Consider the following 18,648-nt stretch of genomic DNA (forward strand, 5'->3'; position numbering starts at 1 on the left):
AAGATAAAGTCATCTGCCGTGATGTATCTTACTTTAGTTCCATATTTTGAGTGAGTCAAGCTCAATCTGATTGCTAATAAATTAACAATGCATCTTTTTTTATTTTTATTTACAGTTTCCAGTAGAAAAAAATACATTCACCTCCATAGACAGCAAAGATCCAGTTGTGCTGAAAGCTAATGAAATTCACTTGAGGTTTAGTCCACAACATGAACTGGAACATTTTGCAGAAGAGTGAAGAATAAGCAAATAATTTTAAAGCCTTCCACTTGCTCTGATTAAATGGCAAATTTGAACATAAAAAATGTTGAAATGTAAATACAGAGAAAAAAAAAATTAAATCATTACTGAAAAATTGAAGACTTTCATCTATGGCACAAAACCCTTAATAATTATTGAAGCAGCTATGCAATGAGCAAAATGAACTGCTTTCTTAAATAAATATTTATGAATGGTTGATTTTTTTGTTATAAAATCTTTAATTACATTACCAAATATCCACAACTTTCAAAAAGGTTTTTATATACAGGTTGTCAATTGTCAGTTAAATATTAATTGTATGTAGGATTGAAAATGCCTAGAAGTTTCCTTCAGAAAGTAACACTATTAATAACAACAATCTACAATATGAATTCTTTCTATCAAACAAAAAATTGTCTTTTAGAAGGGAGAAAAAAGTTCCCAGAAAATAGAAGTAGTCTTTCCTTATGCAGTCTCTTCCTGAGACCCCTGAGAATGCAAAAGATGTGGCAAACAATGAATGAAAAAGGCTGAAAAAGAACAGCAAAACAAGACACTGATTTATTGCTTATGCAATTACTCTAGACCTTGAATACAGTGCAATATAACAGAGTCATGACTCAAGCAATGTAATTTAGGACACAATTTCAGATCATATAACTTACACCACAAATCACCTGCTCACTAATAGAACAGAAATATTTCTGTTTAAAGGAATTCATTGAAATTGGACATTCTGATAGTCATATGTGCAATCAATAACCCATTTTCTCAACTTCACTATGGTAACATATGTGAGGAGGGTGAACAAAATAAAATGACTTCCTATGAGCACTGCACTGTCCTTTATATACACAAAAGAAGCCTAGAAGATGAGCAGACATATATGGTGTTAGTTAAAGCTGTCATTCACAAATATATGTGCCAGACAGTACAAATAATTATATGCTTTTGTTTCAGTTTATTGTTAAATCTAACCTTTTTACAACCACATGCACTGTTTTAATAAATAGATTTTGAGTTGGAAGACATTTTTAATGCCTCATTCCTTTAGTTTACATAGCTACAGGAATCCATCCATTTTCTAAACGGACTTTATTCTGAGCAGGGTCATTGGGAAACTGGAGCCCATCCCAGCAAGCACTGGGTGCAAACAGAAACAATCCATGGTCAGGGCACTAATCCATCACAGACATAGTCACATCTGTGTTAGAAATGCAGAAGAGTATATGGGACTTAATTTTCACCCTGTGGTTTTGAATAGATAGAAAGAACATTATTTGTTCTAAGGGGTGAATTTGGCTTTTTAAAGAAGATTTTTAAATAGATAAATATATATACAAACACACACACACACACAATATGGAATAGGTGTACTTGTTGCAGTGACTTCCATATGTCTTGCTCTATCATCTATAAGCTATATTTAGTAAAAGCACGGTGAAATGGAAGAACCTCTAATGAAAGTGAATGAAGATTTGTACTAAAACAAGTCGGAAAAAGATCAGCCTTCCTGCTACCATAACACTTAAAAACTGCATCTATTACAACATCCACATTATTTTTTAATTTATTACAGTATTTAAATTGCTTTCACTGTCTTTAAATAATTTCATTTATTTTCTGCATTTAAATTTGTATAATTTTGATCAGAGCACGGAATACAGTTTCTATACAGTATATTTGTGGTCGAGAGATTTGACATTTTTCAGTTTAACTGCTTTGCTTAAACTGATTTTCCTGATCCGTACAAAGACTCATCTGCCAAAGGTTATTTGCTGATTTAGTATGATAGATTTTAAAATATGTCAAGGTGCTCATAAAACCATCAGTTGCCTTGATTTATTCAAATCATTGTATAGTTCTTCCTTCCTAAATTATTATCTCTGCCAGGTTATTAATAATATTTAAGTATGGATACTTTGCAATTGTAGAAATTATTTTATAATTAAAACCCACTAAATCACTTTATATATCACACAGAAATGTTAAGTTTTGAACAACAACAAAAATAATGCTGCATATACTGTACTTCTAAACTGCTGTAATGTAAAAACAAGCAGGGTTAGGAAAATTCAAAGGCAAGAGTAACAGTTTAACAAATAATACTGATTTATAATTATGCATATTACTACTTTCTAGAAAACCAGCACATGTAGCTTACACCATAGCATATGCTATGGCTCTAAAACCCCCATCACCCAATTTTTGCAAATGTTTGTTCAGCTTTGCAGTTCTTATTCTGGTAATGTCTTCTTAGGTAAAAGGCTCCATCTGCCTCAATATTCAGACGTGTTCTTCAACTGTTTTGATTGACATCACTCAAATAACAACTTTACAAATTCTTTACTATTTAGTGTTATATTAACAATCTCACATTATTAAACATTAATTTGAGCTACTAACTGTGAAAGCTCTGTTCATTATTTAACAACTTAATGTATATGTGATAGAACCGGGCAGCAGTGAGCCTCAAACCCCAACACAATCACACAAATGCAGCTGTACATTTATTATATACAATACCTCACAAAAAGTAACAAAAGCACAAACACAAGTAATCTCCCTCATAATTCCTCTACTCCTCCCAGCTCTGACTTGCCTGGACAAGGGAGCGTGGTTCCTTTTCTTGAGGAAACCAGGAGTACTTCTGGTGCCAGGATTGCTGCCTGTTGGAAGTACTTCCGGGTCATACGAAAATCCAATATAGTGTGGAGTATATCTCCCTGCAACACCCCATTGCGACATCCACAGAACCCAGCAGGGCTGTGCTTCCAGACTGCAACTCTCGGCATTCCCTGCTGGTTCCTGAATGGGCGCTGATATAGAGGGCTACTGCCATCTAGTGCCTGTGAGGAATAAACACCCTTTGGGGACAGTCCTTCCCTGTCCTCCTCTTTTCTCCCATCCAGAGAAGGTACTGGAATCATGTCTGGTCAGGATACCTGTCCATTTGCCCAGGGTCTCCCCTCCGGGTAGGGAATCTTCTACGGCTGGGATGTCCATCCATCATTTTGGGCAGCCTTGTCCAGGTGTGCCATACTTCCCTCTCTTGGCCGGGATGCCTTTCTGTTTACTTGAGGCCTACTGTCCAGGTAAGGGATCCTACCGACTTTTTGCTGGGATGCCTGTCCATTCCATGTGCCTCCTACAGTGTAATATAACTTTTATCCTGCTTTTGCCATTTTTCCTTCCCTGTTATTTTATATTATTACTATATTTAATTTATGAAGGATCTTTTTAATGAAATTTGCTATTACAATTTGTTGCATGTAGTTCTTGGTTGCTTCTTGTGTCTGTAAGTGTTGCTTTTCATGTTTTTTATTTGTGCATATCTGCTGTTTTTTATTATTCTTATCAGGTTGTATATTTTACATTAAATTGTACTCAACTGTAATATTGTTTGCTCCCTGAAGCAGCTTGCTATGGGACATGTTCTGAATGGTTCAATATAAAATCATCATGCCACCAAAGAGTTTCAACATGTTGCATGCAGGTCCTTGCAGATGTTTTTTTATATACAGTATAATCTTGTTATTTTCACTGTTTGATTAATTAATTTCTATAATTATTGATTTTGATTCTCAAACCATTTTAAAAATGTGAGCATATATTCCGTTTTACTTTTAGCCTGTGTGATTGATGGCCAGGAGCCCTGCCCCGCCGGGATGCCTGGGGGAAGGAGGAACCGGGAGAGCAGCACTTCTTTTCCCTGGGTACCCGGCCGGTCCTTGATCCCTGGGAGACAGCACTTCCAGATGGTTTATGTCCAGAGTGCTTCCGAGTGCAAGGGCAGCACTTCCGCCACACTGGGGAGTGCTGCCGGAAGTCGATAATCAGGCACGTGGAGCACATCCAGGGCTGAATAAAAGGGGCTGCCTCACTCCATTCGGGGGCTGCAGTCGGGAGGAAGAGGATAGAGCTCAGTGGAGAGGAGTGGAGGCGGTAAAGGACCTGTTGAAGGACTCAAAAGGGTGATTGGTGCAGGGCCACCGTGTGCTGTGTGTGAGAACTTTGTAAAATAAACGTGTGCTTTTGGTAGACATGGAGGTGTCTATCTGTCTGTGTCCGGGGCTAGCTTCCACACCAGTTAAATACTTTGTTGCCATCATCAGTCAGACTCCAGAGGGAATAAACAGAAAAGGAGAGCAGGAAATGAGGACAAAGGAGAGGCATCTGCTTCTCGGTAAAACCCCATGGCCACTGAACTTCTCTCACCAGCATATTTGTGGCCACCATTCATATCATAACAAACCAGAAAGTATCAGGGAAAGTGGGTTACTGTAATACATAAAGGTCTCAGAAGGAAGCATGATAGGTACAGCCATGTGGGCAACTTGACATGGGTTACTGTGAGCTGAAGTGTGCGTTTCCAGTTATTGGCAGCCAGGCTTGATGGTCAGCATTTTGCTCTACAGAAAGAAGACAGACTGGAAGTCTGAGGCTGTGTCTCCATGTGGACTGATAAAAAGTTCATTCTATGTCTAAGAAGCTTGAGAGTTTGCAAGGTGGAGATACTAGGATCATAGATGACGGTAAGGCAGTTGTCCGCTGTGGTTTTGTTATCCCTGGACCACAACATGAACATTTATCCAGATCTAATTTTTATTGTTTCAAACACAATTCAAATACATCTATAGGATGTGTGTCTGGGGAATCAATGAATCATTTGAGCCTGTGCACCTTATCTGAGAGAGGGGTAAAGAGATATTGGATAAAGTTAACCTAGATTCAATGAAAGTAGGGCTTTTGTGACAGTAGTGTGTTCAGTGTCTAAGACATTGTCATTTACACCCCAGTGTTAGAGTTATTATGGAGTTATTCCATAATAATGACATGCCACGTTATACTGACCAATTGACTTGAATAACCTAAATTTAAAAAAGATAGATAGATAAATAAATGGAACTTTATTTGCTATAAGAGGAAAAGTTCACTTTTTACAGAAGCTCAATAAATATTGCAACAAATAAACAACAACATCACCCATCAAATACTCATAATGAATTGCAAAAAAAGATGCAGACTTGGCTAATGATAAGAGAGCAGTCACAGTGAGGCATTAGAAACATGTATTTCCATAGGTATGAAGGAGCTCCAGTAGTGTCCCTTGATGTAATTGTGATAAATAATTTGTTGGCTAAAAGTAATCAATGCTAGTGCGTCAGACAGAGGGGATGTGTAGCACTGCTCAAAAATAGCCATCAGTTTTGTCTTTATTCTTTGCTTCACAACTACCTTCAGCAGATCAAGAGTGTGTCCCATAACTAAGTCTGCCCTCTTAGTTTGCTTGTTGATTTGGTGGGCACAACAGGCTCATCCACCTGTATATTCTTGAGCTTCCCCTTTAACTGGAATGGCTTGACAATATTGGCACTGGAGAAATGAAAAAACATAATCCTCATGGTGCTGGCAAATTTTTCAAGCTGGGATAATTGCATTATCCACTCTAGTCTTTGCCTAACAGGCAAGCCACAGTGGGTCCAAGTGGCCTTTCTCTCATATAGTCCATGACCAGCCTCTCAAAGATCTTCATGAGGTGGGATGTAAAGGCCACTGGTCTGCAGACATCAGGTGCCTGAGTTTTCAAGTCACTTTCCACAATTTTCTTATGTATAGCCTCCTCAGCTGTGTCCTAACCTGGTCATTAGTTATGGAAAGCTCATTCTGATTGCCACAGCTGGACTTATCACAGTTCATGTCAGTTGACATGGTGTTTTTATTATAGTAGAGATGATATGGGTGGACTAATCATTAAAAGAAGATGTTGCTGGAAGGAGGATATGCTGCATGTGAACAAGTGTATGCTAACTCAGAACTCGAAAAGCACATTGAGATTGTGTTCATTAATGGTAATTGGTAAACTAAAGAAAAACCCGCTTATGCTGTCGCAAGATACTGAGACACCATGTGCTACCAGAACATTTTCAATGTGACTTGACAGTTTTTAAAGGTGTATGAGATTAAGTTTTCTCCTCTCCAAGCTATAACACAGGAGTTTTCAGTGGTATTATCAAGATACATGGATTACTTGAAAAAGAACTTTCTAGACCTCAGCATTTGTTGTATGGGTAGGTAGCCAATCAAGGGGTGCTTATCTGATGTTAAAGCTTTTAAATATTCATGATCACCTGCTACTTCACTTTGAATATCACCTGATGCAATTCCTGGTAGGATACTGAATTTTTGTACTTGTGCTGGTCTTAGATGGGCAGCGATATAGGACTATATCTACTTGCTTTGCAAAGATGGATTTGTTTGAGACAGGGCTTACGTACTCTCCCATAGAGCAGCAGTTGTTGTGCAGTTGTTCTCAAGATCTGAGGTTGTGCACCCCAAAAAGCACCTTTCCAAAGTAGGATAGAGCACTATAACCCTGATGAAACATGGAGTAATCAGAAAGTAAAACAGAAGCAGGGAGCAAAAGGAAGTCCACAAATACCTTCAGACACACATAGCAAAGAACATCTCAAAAATTACATAAAGCAGGTAAACAAGATCAGGAAAAAGCTTGAAGTACCAGTTACCTTATAAATCATTCTTAACAATACATTCTTGCTACACAGAGACGCTGCTCTGAAAATGATATAACAAAGTTCCAACAAATCCACAACCTCCTCAATTTTATCCTGGTAAATAAAGTACATCTAACATTTCAAGTGTTTACAGTCATTTCAAGTAATTCATTATAAATGCATGCATATAGACCATATGAGAGAAAATATCTGTTTTTACTGTATGAAATTTAGTATAATGCAATATGCATTTCAAAATATAGTCTACAGTTCATGATATGGTGCTAACTGGTTAGTACAGTATTGTATTAGAGAAAATCCCACAAAACTGTGTAAGTATATCTTTATATATAATACGCTAGTGTGACTGTTCGTTTGTCTGTCCGGGATTTTAAATCACCTGTAGCTCACAAACCGTTGGACCTATTGACCTGAAATTTGGCACACATATACTACAGGACATCTACTATCCACTTTCAGGGTGATGATTGACCTCCAAGGTTATTCCTCTTTTAATTTTAATTTTATTTTGTTGCAGAATCAACTCTCGGTAGTGGCCAGCAGGGCTGCCGTGCAGCACATGAGTACCGGTGCTGGCCTCATCCCCGCCACCTTCTCCATCACTTCCTCTGCCTCTTCGTATCTTAAATCATTCTTGAGGCAGATTGAAGACTTAAGTGCCAGCTTAAGTGAAAAATTAAAGAAAACGTACTAAGTAATTGCAGCAAGTGCATTAACCTCTAAGCAAACAAATGCTAAGTGTACAGAGAAAGAGTATGAAAACTATGAATGCTCAAGTCAAGTGTGTTCACTACACTTTATCATGCAGGGCACCGTTACTGGTTAGTATATAATGAATTTCCATATAGAGCTTATGTGCTATTAAGAATGAATCAAGTCCTAAACTTACTAAAGCTGACGGCTCACCTACGGCAACCTGCCTTTCTTAAAACTCAACTGCTGCTTGCTAACACAATCCTCACACCAGGTATACTTCCATACCTTTGCAATGTCATTTCGAACCCATCAGTAAAGGTGAGAGATTTCTGTGTATAATGATTAAAAATACTTTAAAAAGGGTTAAATAAATGTACATTAAATTTTATGTCATTTTTTTCTAAAATTCGGTTTCAGTGCAGCATTGGACTTTCAGTCGATGATATTTCTATACCAGTGGTTCTAAAAATTTTAATATGGCCTTACTGCTATTCTGTGATGAAGCTTTTCAATTCATGGCCAATTGGTCCATCATTTAGTTTTTTTGATGGTGGTGATGAAAGACGCGCTATAATCTCTCGCAATCAGGTTGTGATCTGTGAACTGGAACAAAATGTTATAAAGTCGAAAATGTTGTTGCTCTCTTTAAAGTATTCATTGTTCACTTCACCCTATGAATGGAAGAATTGCCATTCCAGGATAATCCACTGCAATGACAGCAGAAATGCATATAATGGAAATGAGGTTCAGAAACAGACGCACACATCAGTGAGCATTACTCATTATTTTATTTTTGATTAATTTTACTTAATTCCTATGATTTATAAAACAAGACTGCAATTAACATAAAAAATAAACTAATTCGTCTACACAGTTCATTCATTTTATTATTTTCATGACATGTCACATTTCATTTTTTTAATATTGATAATGGGTGTCTCCATTTTGTAATGGTTGGAAAGGCATTCCTATATTGTTTGTAGATATAGATAATATGAATATGGCAGTGCCCCTGATGCTAGTCACATTATTTGTTACCTATAATGTCATCATACTTCCTCAATAAGTACACAGTTCGATTTGTTCAATCTTTGTATTGAATACAACAAACAGACACAAGTAAAAAAAATAAAGAAAGAGGAAAAGAAGAAGTCAAGGAAAAGACAACCAGGTAGTAGTAGGACTCTTTGGATTTGGATCTTTGGATCTATGGATTATTGTCTTTCACTTTGGCTTCTCTGTCTTTAACATGCTAAGACCCCCTGCTTGACTATTGAGTATCTGACTTTCTCCTCTGAACAGCCATCATTGTTACAACTGTTCTTAATTATTTCTGCAAAGAAAATCAAAACATTTACCTCTTCATAGTTTTTTTTTCAGAAACACTGCAATAAGAATCATAGCTAGAACTAACTTCACTATTAAATCACTACAGTGGTGTTCAGTTGATTTTCAAATTCTCCTTTTGACATGTAACATTATAAATGAATAGCTTTCTTTACCAAGTAGTATATATGAATGCCAGTATTCAAAAGCATATGTATCAATCAGGATCAAAGGAAGATATTACCTATTCTGGCAGCATCTAGGGCAAGACAGGATTCAACCCTGGATGCTGTGCATAACTGATCACAACCACACACAAGTATATTCACTCTTACAGAACAAATACATGGTAACCATTTAACCCATTCTAAGCATCTATGGAAAATAGCTTTCAAAAATTGCAAGTATATTTAAAATTATTGTGTGATGCAGAGGATTTAGCTTTAATGCCCCAACCGTAGAATGACCTACCCGTCAATTTCCATGATGTCCTGCTGGTCTCAGCATTTACATCAAAGCTAAAGTCTTGTCACTGTAGCATATTGTTCTTTTGTGGGGACTTCTGTGTGGCTGTTCATGTTGTCATTTTAATAAATGAGGCAATCATGAGTCAGTCTTACCAAGCCATTCTTATTCGCTTCTTCATTCTTCATTCCTGCATTAACACCCACTTCCATCTTGATCAACCTTCTCTGCCTGACCTTGGAATAAGACCTCAGAAAAATTCTGTAATTGCCAATGAGAGACCCAATGTGCAACCTTCACTGACATTTGTCTGCATTTAGTACTCTGCAGCATTAAATACTGATAAAGGTCCAGTTTTAATTTGTTGAGTGGTGGGGGTTATGATAGCTATATGGCAGTTAAATCCTTAAATACCTTTTATTGAAGGGAATATAGAATTCTTAGATAGAGGAATGACAAGGTTATTTTTGATCAAAGAAATGGGGTTGGGTTTGGATGGTATGGCAAAACTTAATGAGAACAGACCAGAACAAAAAGTAGATAATTAAAACAAAATGCAAAGTTTTTCTTTTTTTTCTATTTTAATAAGGAATCTTCTTCCTTTCCCTTGTAATCACTTTCAGTATACTTGATATGCATAGGGTAGTAATTGGTAAATTTCCATTGTTCTTTGCATACTTAATTTTCCTTATTAATAACCACAACAGTCTTTCTTTTTCTAAAGTGGAAATTTTCTTTCATTTTTAGTAATCTGTCTTTCTTCTGCTTCCATGATGGTAAACAATGTATATCATGTAATGTGTTATCTATCTAAATTATTGCATTATCTTTTATTCCCAACTTAAAGATGAGTGTCAAACTGTAAAGCTGCTATTTGGAATGTTCTCAATGATTTTACTTAAATGAATTGCAGGGCACAAAGGTGTCAGGTGTGCTGGGTATGTTTTTAGGTAGTCTCTAGTGTTTCCTGTGGTGTGTTTTTGGTTTGTTTTCTTTTGTTTGGCTTCTGCCTTTTATTTTGGTAATTAGGACATTGCTCATTAGTATCTTCGACTTTTATTGATGCAGCCAATAATTAGAGTTTCTGCTTACTTCTTGTTTCATTTTAAGAATATTACTGCTTACCATTTTGTAATGGTAGCAAGTCACTGAATCAGAATATTATTGTGTGAGGATAATAAAAGACCTAGAATGTGATATGTTTATGATGTGCAGTTGTCAAGACATGAAAATAATTATGTATGATTTAAACCAACTTAACACACTACAAGAAAGGCCAGCCCACTTGTGAAGATGTTTAATAAGAATGCTATGACCTGTTGTATCAAATAGATAGATAGATAGATAGATAGATAGATAGATAGATAGATAGATAGATAGATAGATAGATAGATAGATAGATAGATAGATAGATAGATAGATAGATAGATAGATAGATAGATAGATAGATAGATAGATAGATAGATAGATAGATAGATAGATAGATAGATACTTTATTAATCCCAAGGGGAAATTTACATAAATGCACCACTTACGTCAAATGGTATAAGGACTGAAATGTTATTTGCATGAGCATTATGCCCAAGTCATTAACTACATTGAGAATACAGAGTTTGTGCTATAATTATATATAAAACCTGACTGTTATCTATTTAGAATAAATTTGTATCCAAGTAATCATTTAATTATTGAAAACCATTTTTCCTAGAATTGCTTTTAGAACTGGTACATTAGAGATAAGTCTAAAATTACCTAAAACAGAAGAGTCAAAGTTATTTTTTATCAGCAGAGATTTTACTTCTGCGATTTTTAAAGATTTTCAAAAACTGCCAGAATCTATTGCACAGTTACTGGTTTTAAATTCACTGTTGAGGTAAGCAGTCTGAAACTTCCTTGAAACCCCTGTAGGGACAAGAGGATCAAGAATGGAGGTGGAGATTTGAGTTGAGAAATTATTCTATGAAGTTCAAGTACGCTTATTTTTCTAAAGGCGTTCAATTCATTGTGCTGAATGGGTGGAGGATTATCTGAATTATTTTAGATCTGATAGTGTGTTCTCACTAAAAATGCTGCAGAATCTTCACAGTTAATCACTGATGGTTTGTTCATCCATTTCATAGGTTGTGCTGAGTTTTCAATGGTCAAGAATAGCAATTTTGGATTACCAACATGGTGCTTAAAATTTTAGAGAAATAAAATAGATAGATAGATAGATAGATAGATAGATAGATAGATAGATAGATAGATAGATAGATAGATAGATAGATAGATAGATAGATAGATAGATAGATAGATAGATAGATAGATAGATAGATAGATAGATAGATAGTGTTAGAGACAGCTGGCAGTCCAATCCGGCCGGGACGCCCAAGACATGGAAGGATGGGGGAAGGCAGCTTCTTTAGGGCACTGCCACCCCCAAAACACTAGATGGCATCTCCCCTGGATTAGTAGTGCCCCAGATTCCCACAGGGTACCATGAAACTTGGAGTTCTTTATCTCAGCCCTGTTGGGTGCCATGGGTGCTACAATGGGGTGCTGTGAACATATATGGCATGAGGTTTCCACCTAACCCAGAAGTGCTAGCAGACCACATGGACAGAAGAGCACAAGCACTTCCGGGTTGGCTAATATAAAAGGACTGAACCGACCTCACAGGGACTGGCCAGATTCAGGTGGAAGGTGGACAAAGCTTGCTGGGATGAGCGGAGGAGGAAGAAAGGGAGAGAGAAAGAATAACTGTGTGCTGTTTTACTTTTTTTAATTGTGGCTGTGGTGGTGGGAAACACATTGTGAAGAGTTTCCAAAAATAAATAAGCACTTGGTGCTTTTAACTTCTGCCTGGTGTCTGTTGTGTTGGGTTTGAGGAATGACAGTGCCCTGTAGTGTCCATAATAGATAGATAGAAAGATTCTTTATTCATCCCCTCAAGGAAATTCAGGTGTCCAGTAGCTCAAGCACATCATTAAAAAATATTACAAATTATTTAAAAATACAACGAGAACAAAACATAAATACAAAAATAGTAAAAAGTACAAATGGTCAATTGTTACAGGGTCAGAAAATTGAGTGGTGACCAGATCATGAATAACTTGTGTTGACAACAAACAGAGTTATAAAATTTCACAGCAGTAGAAACAAATGATCAAGTCAAGTCAAGTCAAGAGTATTTATTGTCATTTCATCCATATACAGTAGTACAGCATACAGTGAAACGAAACAATGTTCCTTCAGGACCATGGTGCAACATAAAACACAGGACAACGAAGAATCCACGACACATAACATAAAGACACATAATATATAACAAGGTGTATATGAGTCAAATGTGCAAACATGTGTAACCATGTGCAACACTGCAGAACAGAACACATATATCAGATATCAGTCCGGTCCATGAGTGTTCAGGAGTGTGACTGCTTGGGGGAAGAAACTGTTACAAATTCTGGAGGTGAGGGCCCAAATGCTTCGGTACCTTTTTCCTAATGATAGGAGTGTAAATAGTGAATGTGAGGGGTGTGTTGGATCATTCACAATGCTGGTGGCTTTGCGGATGCAGAGTGTGGTGTAAATGTTCATGATGGAGGGAAGAGAGACACAGATGATCTTCTCAGCTGTCTTCACTATCTGTTGTAGGGCTTTGAGATCCCTGACAGTGCAATTTCCAAACCAGACAGTGATGCAGTTGCTCAGGATGCTCTCTATGGTTCCTTTGTAGAATGTTGTTAAGAGTAGCTGGTGGAAGATGGGTTTTCCTCAGCCTACGCAGGAAGTAGAGCCACTGCTGGGCTTTCTTGGCTAAAGAGTTGGTGTTGTGGGACCAGGTGAGGTTCTCTGCCAGGTGTACACCCAGGAATTTGGTGCTATTGACGACCTCCACAGTTGAGCTGTCAATGTTCAATGGCAGATGGTCACTCTTAGTGTTCCTAAAGTCAACAATCATCTCCTTTATTTTGTCTACATTCAGAGACAGGTTATTGGCTTTACACCAGTTCGTTAACCGCCACACCTCCTCTCTGTATGCTGACTCATTGTTGTCAGCACAGTGAGTGAAGACGACAGCTACATTTACTTCTTTGACCTGCCAAAATGTTGTGGAGACGGCCACTGCTATTGTCAAGGATGGCTTGCACCTTTCTCCCTATGCAGCTTTCCACCACAATTCGCAGTATGTCCACAGTCCTACCTAGCACCAAGCCAGCCTTCTTCACCAACTTGTCCAGCCTGTTTGTGTTCTTATCTGTCATACTGCCTCCCCAACACACAGCAGCAAAGAAGAAGACTCTGACAACAACTGTCCGAAAGAAAACAGAAAGCATTTTGCTGCATACATTGAATGATCTGAGTCTCCTGAGGAAAAACAGCCTCCTCTACACCTTCCTGTAGAGGGCAGCTTTGTTCACTGACAGTCTGTCATCAAGGTGGACACCTACATATTTATAAGTCTGCACCACCTCAATGTCCTCCCCTCGGATGTTAACAGGCTGAAGGGGGAGCTTAGACCTCCAGAAATCCACAATCAATTCCTTGGTCTTCGTTGTGTTCAGAACCAAGCACTTCTTATTGCTCCAGTCACTGAAAAATCCAATTACATCTCTATACAGTGGAACCTCGGTTTACGACCATAATTTATTCCAAAACTCTGGTCGTAACCCGATTTGGTCGTGAACCGAAGTAATTTCCCCCATAGGATTGTATGTAAATACAATTAATCCGTTCCAGACCATACGAACTGTATGTAAATTTTTTTTTTTAAGTTTTTAAGCACAAATATAGTTAATTAAACCATAGAATGCACAGCATAATAGTAAACTAAATGTAAAAACATTGAATAACACTGAGAAAATCTTGAACAACAGAGAAAACTAACACTGCAATAGTTCGTGCTATAGCGCTACCAACCGCTGGCTAAAAACACTTTTTTTTAATGAGTTTTAAGCACAGGGAAAAAAATGAACATTTGAATAAATCCGTAATTTAATAAACCACCAAGAAAGTAACATTGCAACAATAAACGCTACGAACCGATCGCAGTAAACAGAAGTGAAAACAAAATCAAGCCCAGTGAATTCTTTAACTGCCTTCTCTACCTTATGCATCCAACTTTCTCTCTCACACTGCCTGTGTGTGTGTGTGTCTCTCTCGCGCTGCCTGTGTGTGTGTGTGTCTCTCTCTCACTCTTCCTGTGTGTGTGTGTCTCTCCCTCTCTCTTGCGCTGCCTGTGTGTGTGTGTGTGTGTCTCTCTCTCTCTCTCGCGCATGCGTGCGTGCGTGCGTGTGTGTGTGTCTCTCTCACGCCTGTGTGTGTGTGTGTCTCTCTCTCGTGTGTGTGTGTCGCACTCTCTCACTCTCTCTCTCTTGCTCGCTGCACAGGAAATGCACAGGGAAAGACTGAACACATACAAACTGAAAGGGAAACTGGCTTGTTCGTATACCGAGTGTGTGGTTGTGAACAGATGCAAACGTTTGGCAAACTTTTTGGTTGTAAACCAATTTGTACGTGTTCCGAGACATTTGTGAACCAAGGTTCCACTGTATTTCCCTTCCTGCCCCTTCTTTGTACTTGCCCCAATATCTGTTTCATCAGACTACTTGTGAATGTGGCAAAAGTCTGCTGTGTATAATGTGAATAGGAATGGGGCCAGGACAGTCCCTTGTGGAGCCCCAATGTTGCTTACTACTGTCCCAGAGACAAAGGTCCCCAGTTTGACAAAACTGCAGTTGTCCAGTCAGATAGTTATGAATCCAGGAGGTAAAGGTGGAATCCACACCAATCCTCTCCAGTTTGTCTTAAAGAATGGAGGGTTGGATAGTGTTGAATGCACTTGAAAAATTAAAAAAACATAATCCTCACATAACCACCCGGTTCATGCAAAAGGAGTGAGGCTGCTGTAGCATGTAGAAGACTGCATCCTCAACACCAATGTGTTCCTGGTATGTGAACTGTACGGGATCATGGTGCATGCTGGACTTGTGGTCTGAAGTGATGCAGAAACCGCTGCTCCACTACCTTCATGATATGTGATGTGAGGGCCACCTGTCTGTAGTCATTTCAGTTGGCCCCCCAACTTTGGGAACCAGCACAAGACATGATGTTTTCCACAGAGCTATGACCTGCCCACCTTGAAGACTCAGGTTGAACAATATCTGTAGAGGCTCAGCAAGTTCATCTGCACACTCCTTCAGCTGTCTGGGAGATATACCATCAGGCCCAGCTGCCTTTCCAGGGCGTAGCCTCTTCAGCTGCATCCTCACCTCATCTGTTGTGAAGAGCAGTTGAGTGGGACCCAATGTAGCAGATGTTGCAGCAACGATGTCAGGGGTGCAGCAATGTTGCAAAATCTGATAGGTTCTCTTCACCTTCTGTTGCCTGGCACCTCATCTCTTTATAGCCAGTAATGGTCTTTATTCCCCTCCACACCGCTTTGATATTGTTGTATTGACAGCAAATCTTCTCCTTCACACTTATGAAATGTGAAAGTATGAGGTCAAGTCAAGTCAAGTTGGGAAGCATGCACTAGTAAAGTCTGTTGCCGCACCCACAATATGACGAAACAACTCGGGATCCCGGTTTGTAACCCCCCAGGCAGACACGGCCCAGTCCCACCATCCGGAAATGACCCTCTATCTGCCAGGTGTTACGTGGGCGACCCATTGGCCTGGTTCAGCCACTCGAGTCCCCAACAATGAGGATCTTACGAGCCGGATCACCCTCGGGGAAATGCGCCACATGGCCGTAGTGCCGTAACTGACACTCCCACATAATGCAGGTAATGTGCCTCATTCTGGACTCATTCGACACAAAGTCAAACCAACAGTATCCAAGGGTTTTCTGGAGAGACACAGTACCAAAGCAGTCCCAGTCTTCATCTCAGGTCACTGGATAATGTCCATGTCTCGCAACCATATAGCAAGACAGGAAGCACCAGGACTCTAAAGACTTGGACCTTCATCCTTTTGCATAGATATCGGGAGTGCCACACACCCCTTTCCAGCAACCTCCTGACCTCCCATGCTCTCCCAATCCGTCTACTGACTTCATAGGAAGAGTCACCAGAGACATGACTGTCACTGCTAAGGTAAGTAAACCTGTCAACAAAGTCAACACTCTCTCCGCAAACATACACACTGCTGATGGCTCTGCCCAAAAGGTCATTAAAGGCCTGGATCTTGGTTTTTATCCAGGGCACTCACAAGCCCAGACACTCAGACTCCTCACTCAGTCTCTCAAGCACCCCAATCAGAGCCTCCATTGACTCTGCGAAGATCACTGCATTGTCAGCAAAGGTAAGATCCGTGAATCTTTCTTCAACAACAGATGCCCCACAGCCACTGGACCCCATGACCTCACAGGACACAGGATCCATTACATTCATGATATTACAGCTCTCTGAATAATTTAAACACTGAGATGTATACTTGATATAATTTTCATGATGATAGGAATTAAAGCATGTTATTAAACATGGGAACACGGTGGCACAGTGATAGTGACGAGCAGGCGTCTTGTCCAGAGATTGTCCCAGCCCCTTCGCAAGATGCTTGCTGCGCCATGTGCGACCTTCAATGAAATAATTGATCACAGCAGTACTGTCTCTGTCAAACATACTAATCCCCAATTCCTGTCCTTCCTTTTCTTTCTCCAAGTACCCAACTGCCACACAATCAGCTCAGTAATAGACGTTAAGCCATCTGTAAGCTTAGAACTCTGATTCTTCAAAACTTTTAAGGAACATTGAAATATCTTCGTAGTACATGTTTAATTATTCTATCAATCTATCCTTCCAATGTTGTGTCAGCCCCAGCAACAATACAATTTGAGGCAGGAAGAATCCCTGAATGGGTGTCAGCTCCTTGCTAGCGCTGCAACACCATGTCCTCACATGTTTAATTATTAAAAATATAGATTATTTATACAGATAAAATGTTAACATCATTTAATCTAATAACACATTTTGCTGCATTTCATCTTAAAAATGATATCGTCATCATATGTAAATACGCACTTTATAAAGTGGTGCAGGTTGTGCAATATTATAACTGTATCGCAAATTTACAGTGAGGTAATTGTACTTATAAGTACAAACAGTTCTACAAGGAGCACTTGATGGACTGATTGATTGTGTTTATAGTTCTTGGGATGAAACTGTTTCTGAACTGCGAGGTCAGTAAGCTCTGAAGTGTTTGCCGTATGAGAGCAGTTCAATAGACAGTGCACATGGCTGAGGCAGCATGTGCTTGATGCTGTATACTGATAATCCTCTTTCCGATCAGCTGCTGTAGAGCTGTGATTCCACACTCAGATACAGTGATATAAATACTCAGAGTGGTGCAGTGAGAGTCATATGGAAAAAGATGATCCGCTGTGGCAACCCCTAACGGGAGCAGCTGAAAGAAGAAGAAGAAGAAGGTGCAGTGAGAATAACAATGCTAAAGCAGCTATGGTATTTGGAATAGTTTGGTCATTCCATGGACCATTATATTGTTACAGGTTAATTACAATCAGATGCCTTAAACTAATAAACAATATGCAGTTAATTTCCATCCATCCATCCATCCATTTTCAAACCCGCTGAATCCGAACACAGGGTCACGGGGGTCTGTTGGAGCCAATCCCAGCCAACACAGGGCACAAGGCAGGAACCAATCGCGGACAGGGTGCCAACCCATTGCAGGACACACACAAACACACCCACACACCAAGCACACACTAGGGCCAATTTAGAATCGCCAATCCACCTAACCAGCATGTCTTTGGACTGTGGGAGGAAACCGGAGCGCCCGGAGGAAACCCACGCAGACATGGGGAGAACATGCAAACTCCACGCAGGGAGGACCCGGGAAGCGAACCCAGGTCCCCAGGTCTCCCAACTGTGAGGCAGCAGCGCTACCCACTGTGCCACCGTGCCGCCCACAGTTAATTTCAGTGTATGTATATGATAAAGCCGCGTCAGGGATTTAGATCTATAAAAGAAAGGGAAGCCACACACGAACAGTAGCACTGCTTTGACGCTGGGTGCCTGTGACACCCAGTGTAGTGGGAATTGGGGTCACCAGCCTACACTCTAGGTGTCTAGTATGTGAGACCGAGCGTGACCAGGATGATGGTGTAAGACAGGGAGACACGGACACAAAAAGGGTTGGGTTTTTGAAAAATGAAGTGAGGTTTTATTTACAGGTGCACTTAAAGAAAACAAAAATAATGCATATATCAATACACAGTCCAATACCGCAAAGGACACACAAAAACAGTAAGTAAATGGAGCCCAAAAATAGTGACTATATACATTATTTATAGTGTTGACTGAAAGTCCCAAATGAAAAAGAATACTGCATACAAACTAGTGAAAACCACATATACATGAACCAAAATGAAGCTGTCTTCC

The sequence above is a fragment of the Erpetoichthys calabaricus genome, chromosome 15 (genome assembly GCF_900747795.2).
Source record: "Erpetoichthys calabaricus chromosome 15, fErpCal1.3, whole genome shotgun sequence".
Classification (NCBI taxonomy): Eukaryota; Metazoa; Chordata; class Cladistia; order Polypteriformes; family Polypteridae; genus Erpetoichthys; species Erpetoichthys calabaricus.